The sequence below is a fragment of the Haliaeetus albicilla genome, chromosome 1, assembly GCF_947461875.1.
Source record: "Haliaeetus albicilla chromosome 1, bHalAlb1.1, whole genome shotgun sequence".
NCBI lineage: Eukaryota > Metazoa > Chordata > Aves > Accipitriformes > Accipitridae > Haliaeetus > Haliaeetus albicilla.
The window spans coordinates 68,589,351-68,603,500 of record NC_091483.1 but is presented as its reverse complement, the minus strand read 5'-3'; positions in this window follow the sequence as shown (position 1 = coordinate 68,603,500).

Sequence of the window (14,150 nt, the reverse complement as noted above, 5' to 3'; positions counted from 1 at the left end):
TTACAAGGTGCTCTGCATTTCTGCAGACAGACCTGTGGAAGCTACTGATACTAAAGTGGTATTTCCTGTCTTTGCCCATATTGTGGACCACTTAAGAACTCAGTTATGTCACACTCTTCACTCCTATATTGAAATAAATATCATCTCCCCTTCTGCTAACCTACCTTTTTTTTTTCCTGTTGTGTGTGTTCCAGTCATATCTGACAAAAGCCAAACTCTAATTCAGAGTAATTCATTTTTTCAGCATGTATGTGCATACACACATCTATATCTGCTCATATGTGCTCTGTCTACTTCTAAATGCAAACTCTCAAGTGCTCTGGAGTAAGAAGTTATGAGAATAAAGCAAGGACAACTGGTTCACCTCTCTGCCCTTTTTATACTGCTGGTGTTTATTTTTGTCATATTGGCCTCGATGTGATATTCAGCTGACATGACTGTGTTTCCAATCAGCAGTCTTAAATGTAGTGAAACTTGAACTGAAGCTTCAAGAAGTTGCATAATACTTATTGTTCAAAGAAAGCTAACTCTTTTGACAGTTTTCTTTTCAATGGATTAGCTAGAAATAATTCTGATGTATTCTGCTTCAACAATAGAGAGTGTAAAGTGGAAGAAGGGTGCTTTTAGCAGAGCCAAGAAGTTTGGTTTAAAATAGCTCAGTATGGGGAGGCACAGTATCTTAATTTAGCCAAATGTTAGGGTGGCTCAAGCACTTCACAAGTGTTTTTCTGATTTTCAGGTTTTTCCTAATTCCAGCTTCTGCCCAGTCTAAATTTACTTGCCATTTTATTTAAGAGCTGAAGGATATAATCTGCCAGATTTTGTTTATAATCTGCAGGCATCTGATTTCCTGCAAATTATGAAGGCAAGCTCAGAGGAGACCTCCGTTGCCTTACTGCAGCAGCACAGTTCCAAGTGCAGGCTGGCAGGGAGAGGGGCCCAGGAAACTGGAGCCTGGGAGCATGGCACATACATAACCTCACACCATGCCAGAGTATCCACCCTGCCTGGGCAGCCCCGCTTCACCTACCTTCTCCTCTCTTTCCTGCAGCCGCAGCAAAGGTGAACCTGATCTCAGGTCAGATGAGTTACTTCGTATTTTTAGCTGAATATGTGAGTGGAAAATTATGATGTTGGATGTTTTATAGAAGGAAAATGAAGGAGGAAATTATAATACGTATTTCCTTTCAGCAGCAGGCAGTGAAGTAACTAGTCTTTTACTTGTGACTATTTGTCTAGGAATATCTCTGCACTACGTAGGCAGTAAGTGTGCTAAGTTCCCAAAGTGCAGACAGAGGGGACGCTCCAGAACTTTATGTCTAAAGTAACTCAAGTTATAACATTAGTTACAATAATTAACAAAGAAATAGTATTTTTTAATCCAGTAACTGTGTTCGCCTGGGCATCTCTTAGTGATTACACCTGATACAGTCTGATATCAGGTGCTAATGAGTGCTTGGATAGATAATTAACAAGGAATGTCAGGTATTGCAAGCATAAACTAGGATGATACGTCAAGAATCTGGCAAACACTGGATCACCAGTCTGCAGGAGGGCTCTTTTTCACATTTGCAAGAGGTGAAGTCAAGAGAGCAGTGCTAAGAAAATGGCAGGTATTCTGTATGATATGCTAAGTCAGGGTACAGGTGTGGAAAAGCTCCTAGGTCACACTATGCCATTTTGAAGAGCAGCAAGCAAAGAAGCAAATGAGCAGAAATAAGTATTCAGTCAAAATGTTGCAATCTGAAATCTCAGCTGCAGGATGTGCTGGCCTGTGTCGTGCTTTATTATTACTTTTCTTTTGTTTTAATGAAAGATGCCAGAAAATCCAGCTTTGGTATTTCCACAAAGCAGAATGAATGCTCTGAGCTTTCACCCTGAATATTCTGTCACAACTGCCCATTAACATGGGGTTAAATGAAAACAGAGCTGCTGGAATAATATGAAAAAGGAATGATGACAAGCAGAGTATATGTCATATATCATGCAAGAAGTTAAGGACAGTAAGAATAGCCCATAAGCGTAAAAGCCACAGCATCAAATCCTGGACAAATATTTGTATGTGTGTATACAAAAGCATGTTTTACCTAGCTGACAGGCAGGAAAGATCTTGGTTTTCAAGTTTCTTGTTTTTTGATTCTTTGAACCATCACATGGATCCTTTCCAAGTGGCACATCTACCCCCTGTAGTTCTTTTGGGAGAATTTTTGCAACTTACACACTCCTGTGCTTGCAGAGCATACTTGTGTATCAACTTTTGTTTCCTTGGCTGCCTCAATGGGATGGGAGCCTGCTGGGTATTTCCCTGCAGAATGTGTGAGCAGCATAATAATTGGTACTGGCCAGAAAACAAGCACTCGATTTCAGGAGAGTCGGTGAGGTTACTGCATTTGCTTTTCCTCTGCACTAGAACTAAACCTTGAAAAATGTTTTGCACAAAAAAAGTACAGCAACCTTATCAGAAACCACGGTAAGATCCCTCACTGCTGGATTATAGCTTTGGTATAGCTCTCACTTTCTTGCAAACTCTTCTATTGCAGCTGTTCCATTTTGTATAAATTAAACATGTCTTGAATAAAAAAAAATATTTTCTTCGTAACGTGATTCATGTTGAATGCATGATTCATTAAATGTGGGCCCACCACTCTGCAGATCAGTGCTTTAAACACTATACCCTTGAATGTGGTTTTTCTAAAAATTTGTCTAGGACGACATTTTCTGACATGTCTAAATAGACATATCAAAAAAAGGAGAAGATGGTACACAAGAACGTAGCAACCTGTTTCCTCACACTGTTCTGGAGCTATTCCACAGCTCGTGTCCCCTCTCCACCTCCTTGCCCGCCAGCAGTGTGCTTGTATGTAGGGGATCTCTCGGCACATTGCCTTGCTCCATGAGAAAATTGATGCACAAAGCCCAGCTATGGCTTTGTTTTGTTACAAACCCACCACTTTGGCTGAGAAAGAAATTGGGAACTGCAAAATGCAAAAAGCAACACTGGTGGCAGCAGGAAATTCTTCAGGCAGCAGCAAAGCTTAGGAAAGCACCTGTAGAAGGGCCAGGCTCTCCAAGCAAAGGAGAAGGAGCAGATAGCCTGATGCTCAAGAGAGCCAGCAAAGGAAACAAGCACAGAAATGGGAGGAAGAAGCTTGGTCCAAAGAGGGAGAACGTTTTGGACCCTTTGGGATCTTGGTTTGCAATAAATAAAGAAAAAATCAGTGATTAGTGTCTGTTACCCTGTCTCACACTGAACAGCGCAGTCAGTGTTGTCATGGCTCCAGCTGGCTACAAGCGAGTTTGCACAGCAGCAAGCAGAGAAGCAAGTGCTAATCGGACAGACAAGGGAAAAGGAACTAGACTATGCACGTCTGTGGGGAGAATGATTAAGGAATAGAGACTATGCACGTCTGTGGGGAGAATGATTAAGGAATAGCTGTTCCCAAACACCCCTTCCCTGGACATGAGCTTTAAATGCACATCCCATCATGATGTTATTAATTTGTAAGGCATATAGTTTGAGACATCTGAGCTGAAGAACAGATGTCACAACTTCTGAGAAAGCTCAGGGTATGTCTACATTCTTGTCAGTGTACCTCACCAGATACTTGATCCTACTGAAATAATCTGACTGTCTATAAATCACATCCTAGAAACAACTAGCTTAAAATCTAGTCGGTCCAGTGCCATTTCAGCAGAGCACAACACTAATGGAAAAAGCAGGCCACTAATTTAGGGATCTCAAGCTTTGTTGTGGGCCCTGAAAAGTTCTCATCCCTTATGCTATCTCTGTAGCCTGCTGTGAAACAATAACATGTAGAAGTTTGGAGCTAGTTTTCTATGCCATGTTTGGTAGGAGTTTCCTGATCAGAAAGTCTTTTAGAAAAATTTACATATATGCAACTAAAAAAGCCTTTCAAAACATCCCTGAATCATTAATTAAAGAACTTCACAGGAAAATAGGCAAACAGGAATAATTATCCATACAAAGACAAACAAACCTTACCTATCCAGGCAATCAGAAAGGTTTGGAAAGCTAATTTACTGATTGGGAAAATTTAGCACTTACTGATAAAAGATTTCTCCTCCATACTAAAGTACAGTGTTTAATGAGAGGAAAAGACACTTTGCTTCCTTTATTTCTCCAGTTGTGATCTCCCATTTGAAAGTGAGGACATTTGGAAGGACAGAATAGGGTGAGACAGAGATTGCATTCTAGGACTCAAGGGAACTGAAGAGTCCACAACTGTTTCTGCTTTCCCAAAACCCTAATGGAAATAATTTGGAAAAAAAAAATTAGGAATTGATCCTGACATAGCCATGCTGTAACTCTTCACCACAGCTTCCCTCATTCTTATATATTTCTTCCAAAGATATTAATCTAAGAGGAAGCATTTCTTAGAAATGACTGGTAGATGGGTGTCAGAAACCTTGTTGTAAAAGCCTGAACATCATGACTCTCCATGAGACACTTCTGTATGCTATAGCAACAAATATTCCAAAAGAAGATCCAGAGAGTTACCCGGAAAAGATGGTTTCTTCTGCTATCTAGAGGGCTTTGTAGAGAAGGTGGAGCCATACTCTTTCTCAGGAATGCACAGTGAAAAGACGTGGGGCAATGGTTAAAAAGTGCAGCAAGTGAAATTCTGATTGAACATTAAAAAAAAAAAACAAAAACATTGTGAGAGTGGCTGCCCAGAGAGGTTCTGGATTCTCCATCCATGGAGGCTTTCAAAACTCCACTGGAGAACGCCCTGAGCAACCTAATCTAACCTTGAAGTTAGCCATGATTTGAGCAAGTGGTAAGACCAGATAACATGCAGAGGTCCCTTCCAGCCTACACTGTTCAATGATGCTGTGAGTTTTCCAAGAATGGCAATTACTAAATATTTTCTTTCTGGAAGGGCCTGTCATACATAGTACTGTCCCCTTTTTTATTTCATAATGCTAATGCATAACTGGAAAGACAGCTTTATTTTTATAACATCTTTAGCTGTCCATAGAATTTTAGCAGTCAGTCATACTGAGTGCATTTATTTTAAAACCTGACAGCTAACACGTTTTATCAAGGACATTTAAAATTCTAATTTAGGCAGCACAAATAATATTCCACAGCACATTGCATTCACTGTCAGCCCAAAGATACCTGGAGATTTGCTCTTATACATAACTGATTTCAGCTATTGTCTTCAAGGAAAGATTAGCTAGATTTCCATCTGTCTTCAATTCCCTAAATCCTCATATCTTTGGAGACCTGTCTGATAAAGTTCTTTAGTTCCACTAGTTATTCATTAGAAAGCATGGAGATCTGTCTGCATTCTGCAAATCATTTTCACAAAATTGTAGCTTCAGAGAATCATATAGGTTGGAAGGGATCTCTCAAAGACAAAAATAGCTTTGCAGTGATGTAAGCCAGCTTGTCCTTTCTACCCTCAGATGCATCTCATCTGGACACAGGGACTTGTATTCAACAAGTGTGCTTAAATGGTCCATAACTCGGTCTTTCTCTACTATGGGTAGTAATTTTCTCCCCCAAACTCTTACCTGGGCACTGTAGGCACAAAGACACTAGGAGGCCTGAGAACAGACCTTGCCAGTGAAGAGTAGAGAACAGAGGTTGCCAGTGAAGAGTAAGTCAAGGCTTTGAGTCACCTCTGCTTCTTCAGTGTCCTTTGAGACTAGGTCACCTACCCCATTGAGCAGCGGTTCCATCTTTTCCTTGGTGTTCGTCCTGCTGGGGATGTGCCTATGGAAGCCATTCTTGGTGCCCTTCCACACCTCACCCGTTTTAACTTCGGTTCAGGTTTGGCTCTCTGAATTCCTTCCCCGCATGTCTATCATACACACAGAGCCGGCCAGGACTCCCCTGGTCCCATAGCTGGCCCCCACCCCATGCTCTTGACTTTAGAGGCACCCCGGTACTCTCGCAGCTGGAGCTGGCCCTAAGAGACCCACTCACCCCCTTGCTCCCAAGTCATGTCACCTGCTCACTGGCTCATCCAGCTTGATCTCCGCTAGCGCTCACACACTCACTCACACACCCGCACTCACTCCAGCTACTGGCACAAGGGACGCACGGGCCCTCCAACCCATGGTCTGTCCTGTTGCTCCGCTCGTGCCCCCGTACGCACCAGGGCACACACACAATGGAGAGCCATCACCCAGGCAAGAGCTGGAAAGAAGAAGAAGAAGACAGGGCAGACTGCCCTGGTCAGGCACAGGGCAAGGCCAGCCAAGCAAACGGACCAGCCAGCTATTTACGTGCGGTTGCCCTTTTTATTCCTTTACCCCTCTATTTACTGCTCTTGTTCCTCCCAAATTACCTAAACCCCTCTCTTGTCCCACATTTGCTTCCCCTCCTAAACATCCTATAAGTCCTGTGTGATTATGAACTGCTTTTCCCCTGCATCCCATGATATTTCCCACCCCTAGGCAGCAAGCCCCTTAGTCCAAAAGGTCATCCAGAGAGCTGCTCCCAGTCCTCATGGTGATGGGTGTCACATCTGGATGTTGGGGCTAAGGCTTTGCTGGGACAGCCCTGGAGGGACCCAGACAAGGTGGTTGTTCCTCAGAAGTCCTTAATTTGGGTTCTTACCTGCCTTTCTGCCCCTCTGCTCCTCTGGGCTTGTGTAGATGGGCCTTTGATGGGCAGATGGCCTCTGTGATGGGCCTGGGAGGAGCCAGGCAGGGTATTATTTGGTTTCTGCAGCCTGCAGTTGTCCCTCTGAGCTCCTTTGTGGGCATGCAGCTGAGCTTTATCACATAATTTAACAGTTTGGGCAATGCTTCTACATTCCTCTCAGATAGTCCATCCCTGCTTCTGCTCTCCCCCTACACATTCCTCTCAAAAGTGAAGCTCAGGCAGAAACTCCTGATTTGGCCAAATCTGGCCACAGATTTGACTTCCTGCCCATCAGGATAGACCACACGTGTGCTTTGAGGAGCTTGCCCTTGAATCAACTTGCTCTCTTGGGCTCCTTTGATGTTCAGTGTCCCCTGGAAAAGCCGCAGTCATTCAGTCACAAATGTTTCTGTCACACCGAACTGAATGCATCTACAGTTCTGTACCTGTTCTCCCTCATAAGGCCATTTTTCAACATTTCCTAAGCAGTAATTTCTGACTAATTTTCTGTTCTGATCATAAAATGCCCTGTCCTGCTGATTAACTCTAGAAATGGGTCACTGACTCCATGGGTTTTGAGAAATCTACTAAATCAGTTCAACCCCAGTAAACCACAGGGAAGCACCACTCCTCTGCTGCACCAGGTCACCAAAAGACAACCCAGTCAGTGCTGGCGCCCAGCACCAGAGCATTGGACTGATCTGTCCTGGGAGGTCAATTTTGCAGGGACAAAGACAAACAAACCGTAGAAGTGGGGCCGAGGCAGAGAGCTGCGGAAGATGGCAAGAGCAGCTGGGAGTGTGGAGGGGGGATCTCCCTCAGCAACCCAAGCAGGTCTACTGGGCACTGTTGCATGCCTGTCTAAGCTTATTTCTAATTGCAGACCTGACGGGTGATAGACAGATGGACCAGACCATCCAGTGACTCACACAAGAATGAAATAGCTTTGTGCTGGTGGCCTTAAGCCATACTCCACCCAGCCCTTCAGCAGTGCATAAGTATTGTATTTGAGAAACAGGAGGCAAAAGGGACTGGGGAGGGAGAAATGACTGGCGTGAGCCTGTGCAAGTACAGGAAGGTTTCGTCTTGAATGAAGGCTTCTCATTTTAGATGTCATTTTGTCATGTGCTGCTGTGCTGGGTCTTTCTGCCTCTACAGCTCAAAACCGGTGCATCGGCTTTGGGATGCAGTCCAGCATTAAGCCCTTTGCATACATGCTTCTTCACATTATTTACACAAAAAGCAGAAACATTATCATATTTGTTAGATTTTATCTGCATTGTTTTTTCTTTCTTTCCTTATACCATCAACTTCCCGCACAAGTCTTGAGACAAGAAGCAACCACATTGCATATAGCCAGGAGTGTGTGTAGGGTAATAAAAAGGTCACCGACAAAACCACAAGGCATAGTGGTGACATTTGGTCCTCCCACACTCTCCTCATGTGTGAGAACACACACAAAAAAATAGTACATTCCGGTTGAGAGAGCAGAATGCGTTATTGAGATGAGACAGGCATCGCGGTTGTCAGCACGGGCTGATCTAGCACTCTCGTTTCCCCACCTAAACCCCTCAGCAGCGCATAAAACAAAATGAATAACTTCCACATGGAAAAACAGTCTGCTTACAAGTGAGACAGATGAAAGAGACGGAAAGCCCCAGAAGCCTGTAGTGGGCAAACTGCAAATAATGACTCGCGGGTGCCATTTTACAGAGTAATTCCCTGCATTCTGGGTCCAGCAGCTTGAGCCTGTTGCCCTGTGGTCCGGTGAGCCTGCTCTCGCCTGCAGCACTCAGAGAAAGACCTGTGTTTGAAACAGCCCCGATGGCTTTACCGTTTCAAACCTACAGGCTGTAAGGGGGTTTAACCCCCAAACATGCATCCACAGCTACATACAGTGATAACACTGATGGGGAACGGTATGTCTCCTACGCAAGTGGTAATGTGTACAGCAGCAGGTAATGGCAGTGGTCCCTCTGCATACCTCTCCTCCTTCCTAGATCATGATATCCTTACTTAAAGTAAAAATAAAATTAAAGTGGCCATATTCAGAATACCCACAGAGTGTGAAGTCACTTTTATGAGGAATATAGGTATCTGGGCTTGAGAAAACAATTTCACACCACTTTCTATCCTGTAATTCTTAAATGTAAGGATGCCTAAGACATAATGGTGTTTCCATTTGGACTGAAAAGTCCTGGGTGCTTAAACATGGGTGTATTAACAAGTTCGGAAGTGTCCATTAGTGACTTAGAAGCAGGTAGCAATTAAGACATTACCGATTTTTCCAACAAATTAGTTCAGGGACACCTCCTCACACAAAATTTGGTAGCAATGAATCAACACGCACGGACACCATATACACACAGAGCATTTTTACTTTTGCGGACTGCTGCACAACTAATTTCTCTATGATTTTTCAGCATAATTAGAAGAAGAGTTCAGGACTGAAATATTATAGATTTGAAAAGCTGCAAGTGTCTAAAATAAAATGGTGAAAATGCAGATACATGCATCTTTAAACTCAGCAGTCAGTTTTGCATCTACATTAGTGATTGCTTCAGTGAACTACTTAGACTTAGGTCAGGTACAAATCAAATAACCATTTGAAGGAGACAGCGATTTAATGGACTGGTCCAAAGTTATAGGACAAATGCACCAAACCCTCAGCTTTAGCTGCTCAGAGCAAGCAGAGTCCAACTCTACACTTGCCACACGATTTGACTCAGGCCAGCGTTGTTGCTGCATGTCAGCAGAGCCCTGTGCTCTATATGCAAACTGCACAGGAAAAACAGAAAAGGCTTATGAACTTTCAAACAGCTTCTGCATGCAATGAGGCAGAGACAGAAAAGCGACATCCTTTCAAAGAACTGAGAAAATGCTGAAGATATTAAAAAAAAATAATTAAAAAAGATGATGAAATATTGCAATATCAGATTAGCTGACAAAGGTCTGAAAGCCAATTACCTGGTTAATCAGCTAGATTTTATATTGCATCTGCAGTAAGTGATGTCAGTTATTTACCACAACACAGCACTTTGTATGATCGCTGTTGCAGAGTTGTTTGCAAGTGGGAAGATACTTATCTTGAGTTTACAAATGAAAGGAGGCCTATGCAATCGCTTTGTTTTCTTGTCTGTTCCTCCACCTGTCAGCCTTTTCCCTTCAAAAAACTTGTGAATTAATTAGCCAGTTTCAACCAAAATCTAATGGACTGGGCTGCAGAACTGATGTTCTTGTTAGCTCTGTGAATGGAAGCCACATGGTCCTGTTCTGAGGAGATTGACCCTCCCTAATATCTGATACTCAGCCTTTAACATATAATGAAGCATTTTGTCATCAGCAGTAGTCTTAAAGAATTTACAGGAGAAGGAAATGCAATCAGAGTAGAAATTTGTGTCAAGTAACAACAAAATGCCACCATGCTGAAGAAGACAACTGGGTAACAGCAACCAGCTGAAAAAAAAAAGATTTCGGGTCAGGAAGGCAATGCTGGTGCTCTGACCATCTCCAGACAGCTCATCTGGTTAACAGGAGCATAACACGGTCCGTGTTCCCAGCAGCGGGTACGGCTTTGCAGAAGACATGGATGAGACATTTTCCATGACCTTTAGATTGCTGCCAGTGCAGGCTCAGAGTTAAGGCGCCGTTGTCTGTCTGCCCGTCTCTTTGTCTGCCCATAGCTCTAGGGTAGGTGTGGTGGGGGCTGCGACAGAAAACAGAGCAACTTACAGGTTAAATAACTGTCCTATATCCTGCAAGTGCTCTTGCACTTGGCCCAGAGCACAGCTCTGTAGGAAAGCTCACATTGTTGCAGGCAGGGGAGTTGAGAGAAAGGAGAGCTGAATGGGATGCCCAGACACTGGGTTACAAAATGCGTTTTTCGCAGTAGCTGGTGTGTGCGGTTGGGTGGCATACAGCTCTTCACAGCTGTCACTTTGTACTAGCTGGTTGTCTTATCCCAGCCCATTTATCATGTTATTTTCAGTGTTCATCTCAAACCTTCTCTAAATGTTATGACAGCATTTACCCTGAGAAATTGGGAAGCAATGAGAAGACGAGAGTCATCGCTATTCCAACAAAAGCCAGGAAAGATGTAATTTCTTTAATTATTATAACAATTTCTGCTCTTTTCAGTTCAAATTCTTTCATTCATAAGTTCTGCTGAGGAGTGACAGCCTGTAATTACAGGTGTCTGCAGGACTGGGAGTGATTATTGGCACTGTGAATACTGTGGTATCCTTGAAATCTAGACGTTGTGTTAAAATGAGTCTTCATGACTCCTAAGCTGTGTAGTGTTTGAAGCAGCCTTTTTTCCTATCATACGGACAAATTCGCTGCTAGTATAACTGAGCTCACTTCCGTTAAAGGCAGGGGTGTTTTTTTCTTTTCTACCAGAGCGCTGGCCACCCAGCACACCGGGCGAGAAATAGAGGCTAGTGAGGAATGACTAGGACACAGGCAAACCACACAATCATACAATATTTCTAAGAAACTTTTTACTTACTGGGGAAAAAACATTTCCAGAGTTTCCTAGAAGCGCTGAAAAGATGCACAACATACATTTTCTTACCTATGTTTGCAGGTCACTGTTGTTTTGGACAGGTTCAGTCCCACCTACTGCACACCACCTTTCAGCAACAATTTCTGCTGTGAAGGATTTTTTGTGTCCTCAGCCATGTTCTGGATGCCAGAGCTATCTACATTTGATGGATAGTAAAAAAGAAAAGGATAAATCAAACTTTTGAGCGATCAGACCTTGGGAACGGCTGGGGGGTGGTTTGTTATCCCTTGTTGCGTCAAAAATACCATCTGCAGAACTTGCAGGTAGCAGTGGGAGCTAGCTGCTTTTCTCTTACAATGCTCCTAGCAGTACATAGGCAGGCTGATAAATTATGCATAATACAGGTCCATTCTTACAGAAGTCCCCGGCTGCAACACATGGTATCAAAGCAGAGGCTGGCAATTACGTGCCTGAAGCTTGTCTATCTTCTGACATTTTACACCCACTTTCTAATCAACTCCCCCAAAAATGTAGTGTAAATGCTGGCAGAAGAGTAGGCACACCTTGATAAGGCCAGGATTAGTTTAGATTTACTACCTTGGAAATTCAAGTAGGTCAGAGGGCTCCAAATGTTGGCTATCAATTTATCAGACATGGTGCTTTTAAAAACTGCAGTTTTCCTTATAGAAAGCAAAAATAACCACTGTTCAAGAAGCACACAGATCCATAAGCGCTTCACTGCAGTCTTGGGGGAAATCCTAAATTCGCATTTCCTTAGACTCCTGTTGAGGGTACTGAATTCCTGTGGAATAAAGTCAGTCAGCTTAAAGGTTGTCTGCTTGGGAAAACCACCTAGGAGAGAAGAGAAATCCAGTTCACTCCACAGACCTAAGGGGATGCAAGACCCTTGTAAAACACACTGCTTTTGACCTCCCTTCATCCTTCCTTATTACAATTCCTTTTCTGTGCTCCCCTCCTGCTGTCCTGTTCAGGGAATACAGTTTCATCCCTTGTTTGATAAGGCACCATTATCATCTTACTTACTTCTGGCCTCTCATGGAAATCCTCTTGGGCCAGAACATTTGCAAGGAGTGAGTTCGTGTTCATATTCACACTGGGAAAGAAACTCCCACCTTCTGAACCTCTGGGGGTATGTGCTTTTAGTGGTCTTTCTGCTGCCCCCTCCACTCTGCTTGTCCTATTTATTCATCCTGATTAGGCCACCAAGGCTTGCGGAAAGGAGGCTTGACATTTACTTGTCTTTGACACTCCTTATGTAGTTCGAGGTGTTACAAAATCAGCAGCGAGGACACCTTCCAGAGGCGCTGAGTCTGCACTCACCTGATTTATTTTTTCTTGATGAATCAATGTCATATCTGAACAGAATAAAAAAGTTTTCACACAACAGGTTACTGAAAAATAGTGGGGTTTAAAAGTTTTAAACCTTTTAATTAAGTATTCCATTGTTCCACTCTAAAAAGTGACTCTTAGACTTACTGAAGGTACGTATCTTCAATACCCAGAGCTAGCAGAGATTGCAGTTTTACTGCATAAACTGTTTAGGATAACTAGTTGTTTTTTTCCAGCATGGTATTCGCTTAGTTTAGTTTAATGAAACTAAAAGGCAGCAAGCTGAAAACACATGCAAACAAACATTAAGGGAAAAATAAACCAAATTCAATAATCTCTTGTGTATAATAAAAGGTCACAATGTTCAGCTATGAATACCTTGCGTTCATATTTACAGGATGATGAAGACAAGGAACCAATAAAGAACAATCATCTGAGCCTGCCAAGGCAAAAGCCGCATGCTTACTGAAAGGATTATGGGGAAAAACTTCCTTTATGAGCTAATCCTTACTGAATTGTCTCCTACAGAGCTTCCTGCACTTTTTGCCGAGCCTGTGATGGGGACCACTGAGGGGACACCAGCAGTGTCGTGAAGAGAGAACACTGTATCTCTCTTATGAAGAGATGACACCATTAAGAAAAGATATAGAATAGAATATTTCAGTTGGAAGGGACCTCCAACGATCACGCAGGCCAACTGCCTGACCACTTTGGGGCTGACAGCCTAATACGCCACTCCAAAACTGAGGCTTCAGTTCTGAGTAAAGCCCTCCAAAGTTTCTATCATTTCTCAGAAAACAGGATCAGAAAAATTCAGATTATGTGCTTAACATATTGCTCAGCAGTGAAGGCTTTGGTCGGAGCACAGCGTTTCTCAGGGCTTTCAGAACTGCCTACTCCTAACTGAGATGTGTCACAAATGCCCTTTCTTGCAGTCAACCTGTTAAGGACAGGTGCTTGGTAAGCAACGATTAACAAGTTATTAATAGTTTGTAGTTAACGTTGTTCTGAGATTGCATGGCTTCTTTTGCTTGGATTTTGAGGTCTGAGTCTTATGTTGGCTTTTGACTAAGGAAGTGGAATCGTCCTATTTGGAGAGGACAATAATGAACTAAGTTCCCCCTCGCAGAGAACATTTAATGCTTCGTTAGACAATTTCACACAGCCTCAACCACCCGTAATTTACACGCTAGTCTTGGAAATTCACGTGACAACTAATCCAAGCCTATCTGCAAGGGAGAGAAATAAAATACCCCGTTGCGTGTGGAGGAACTACATTTTTGCGACTACCGCAAAGTTCAGCATTGCCCGAAAACCTGGTAAGGTGGCTTCGACAGCAATCACTTAAAACCGAGTTAATGTCTAGAAAACAGGCCGGGGTCATTTTAATTCGGCTTCTGCTCACGCATTAGCGGGAGCACCTCACTGCAACGGGATCTTTATCTGAACAACGGCTTCGGGAGTTCTACCAGCGATTTCCTGCAACTCCCTTCCGTGGGTTATCGCCGGTAAATTCGCCCGTGCGCCTCGGGGAGGGGGCGGCAAAGCGACGACGAGGAGGGCAGCGAGCGGCCAGCCTGCCGCCTGCACGGCGCGGAGCCCCGACCAGCCGCCCGCGGGCTTTAAAAACCACTGACCTGCGGGGGCGGGGGGGCGGGGGGGGGGAGCGGCCGGTCC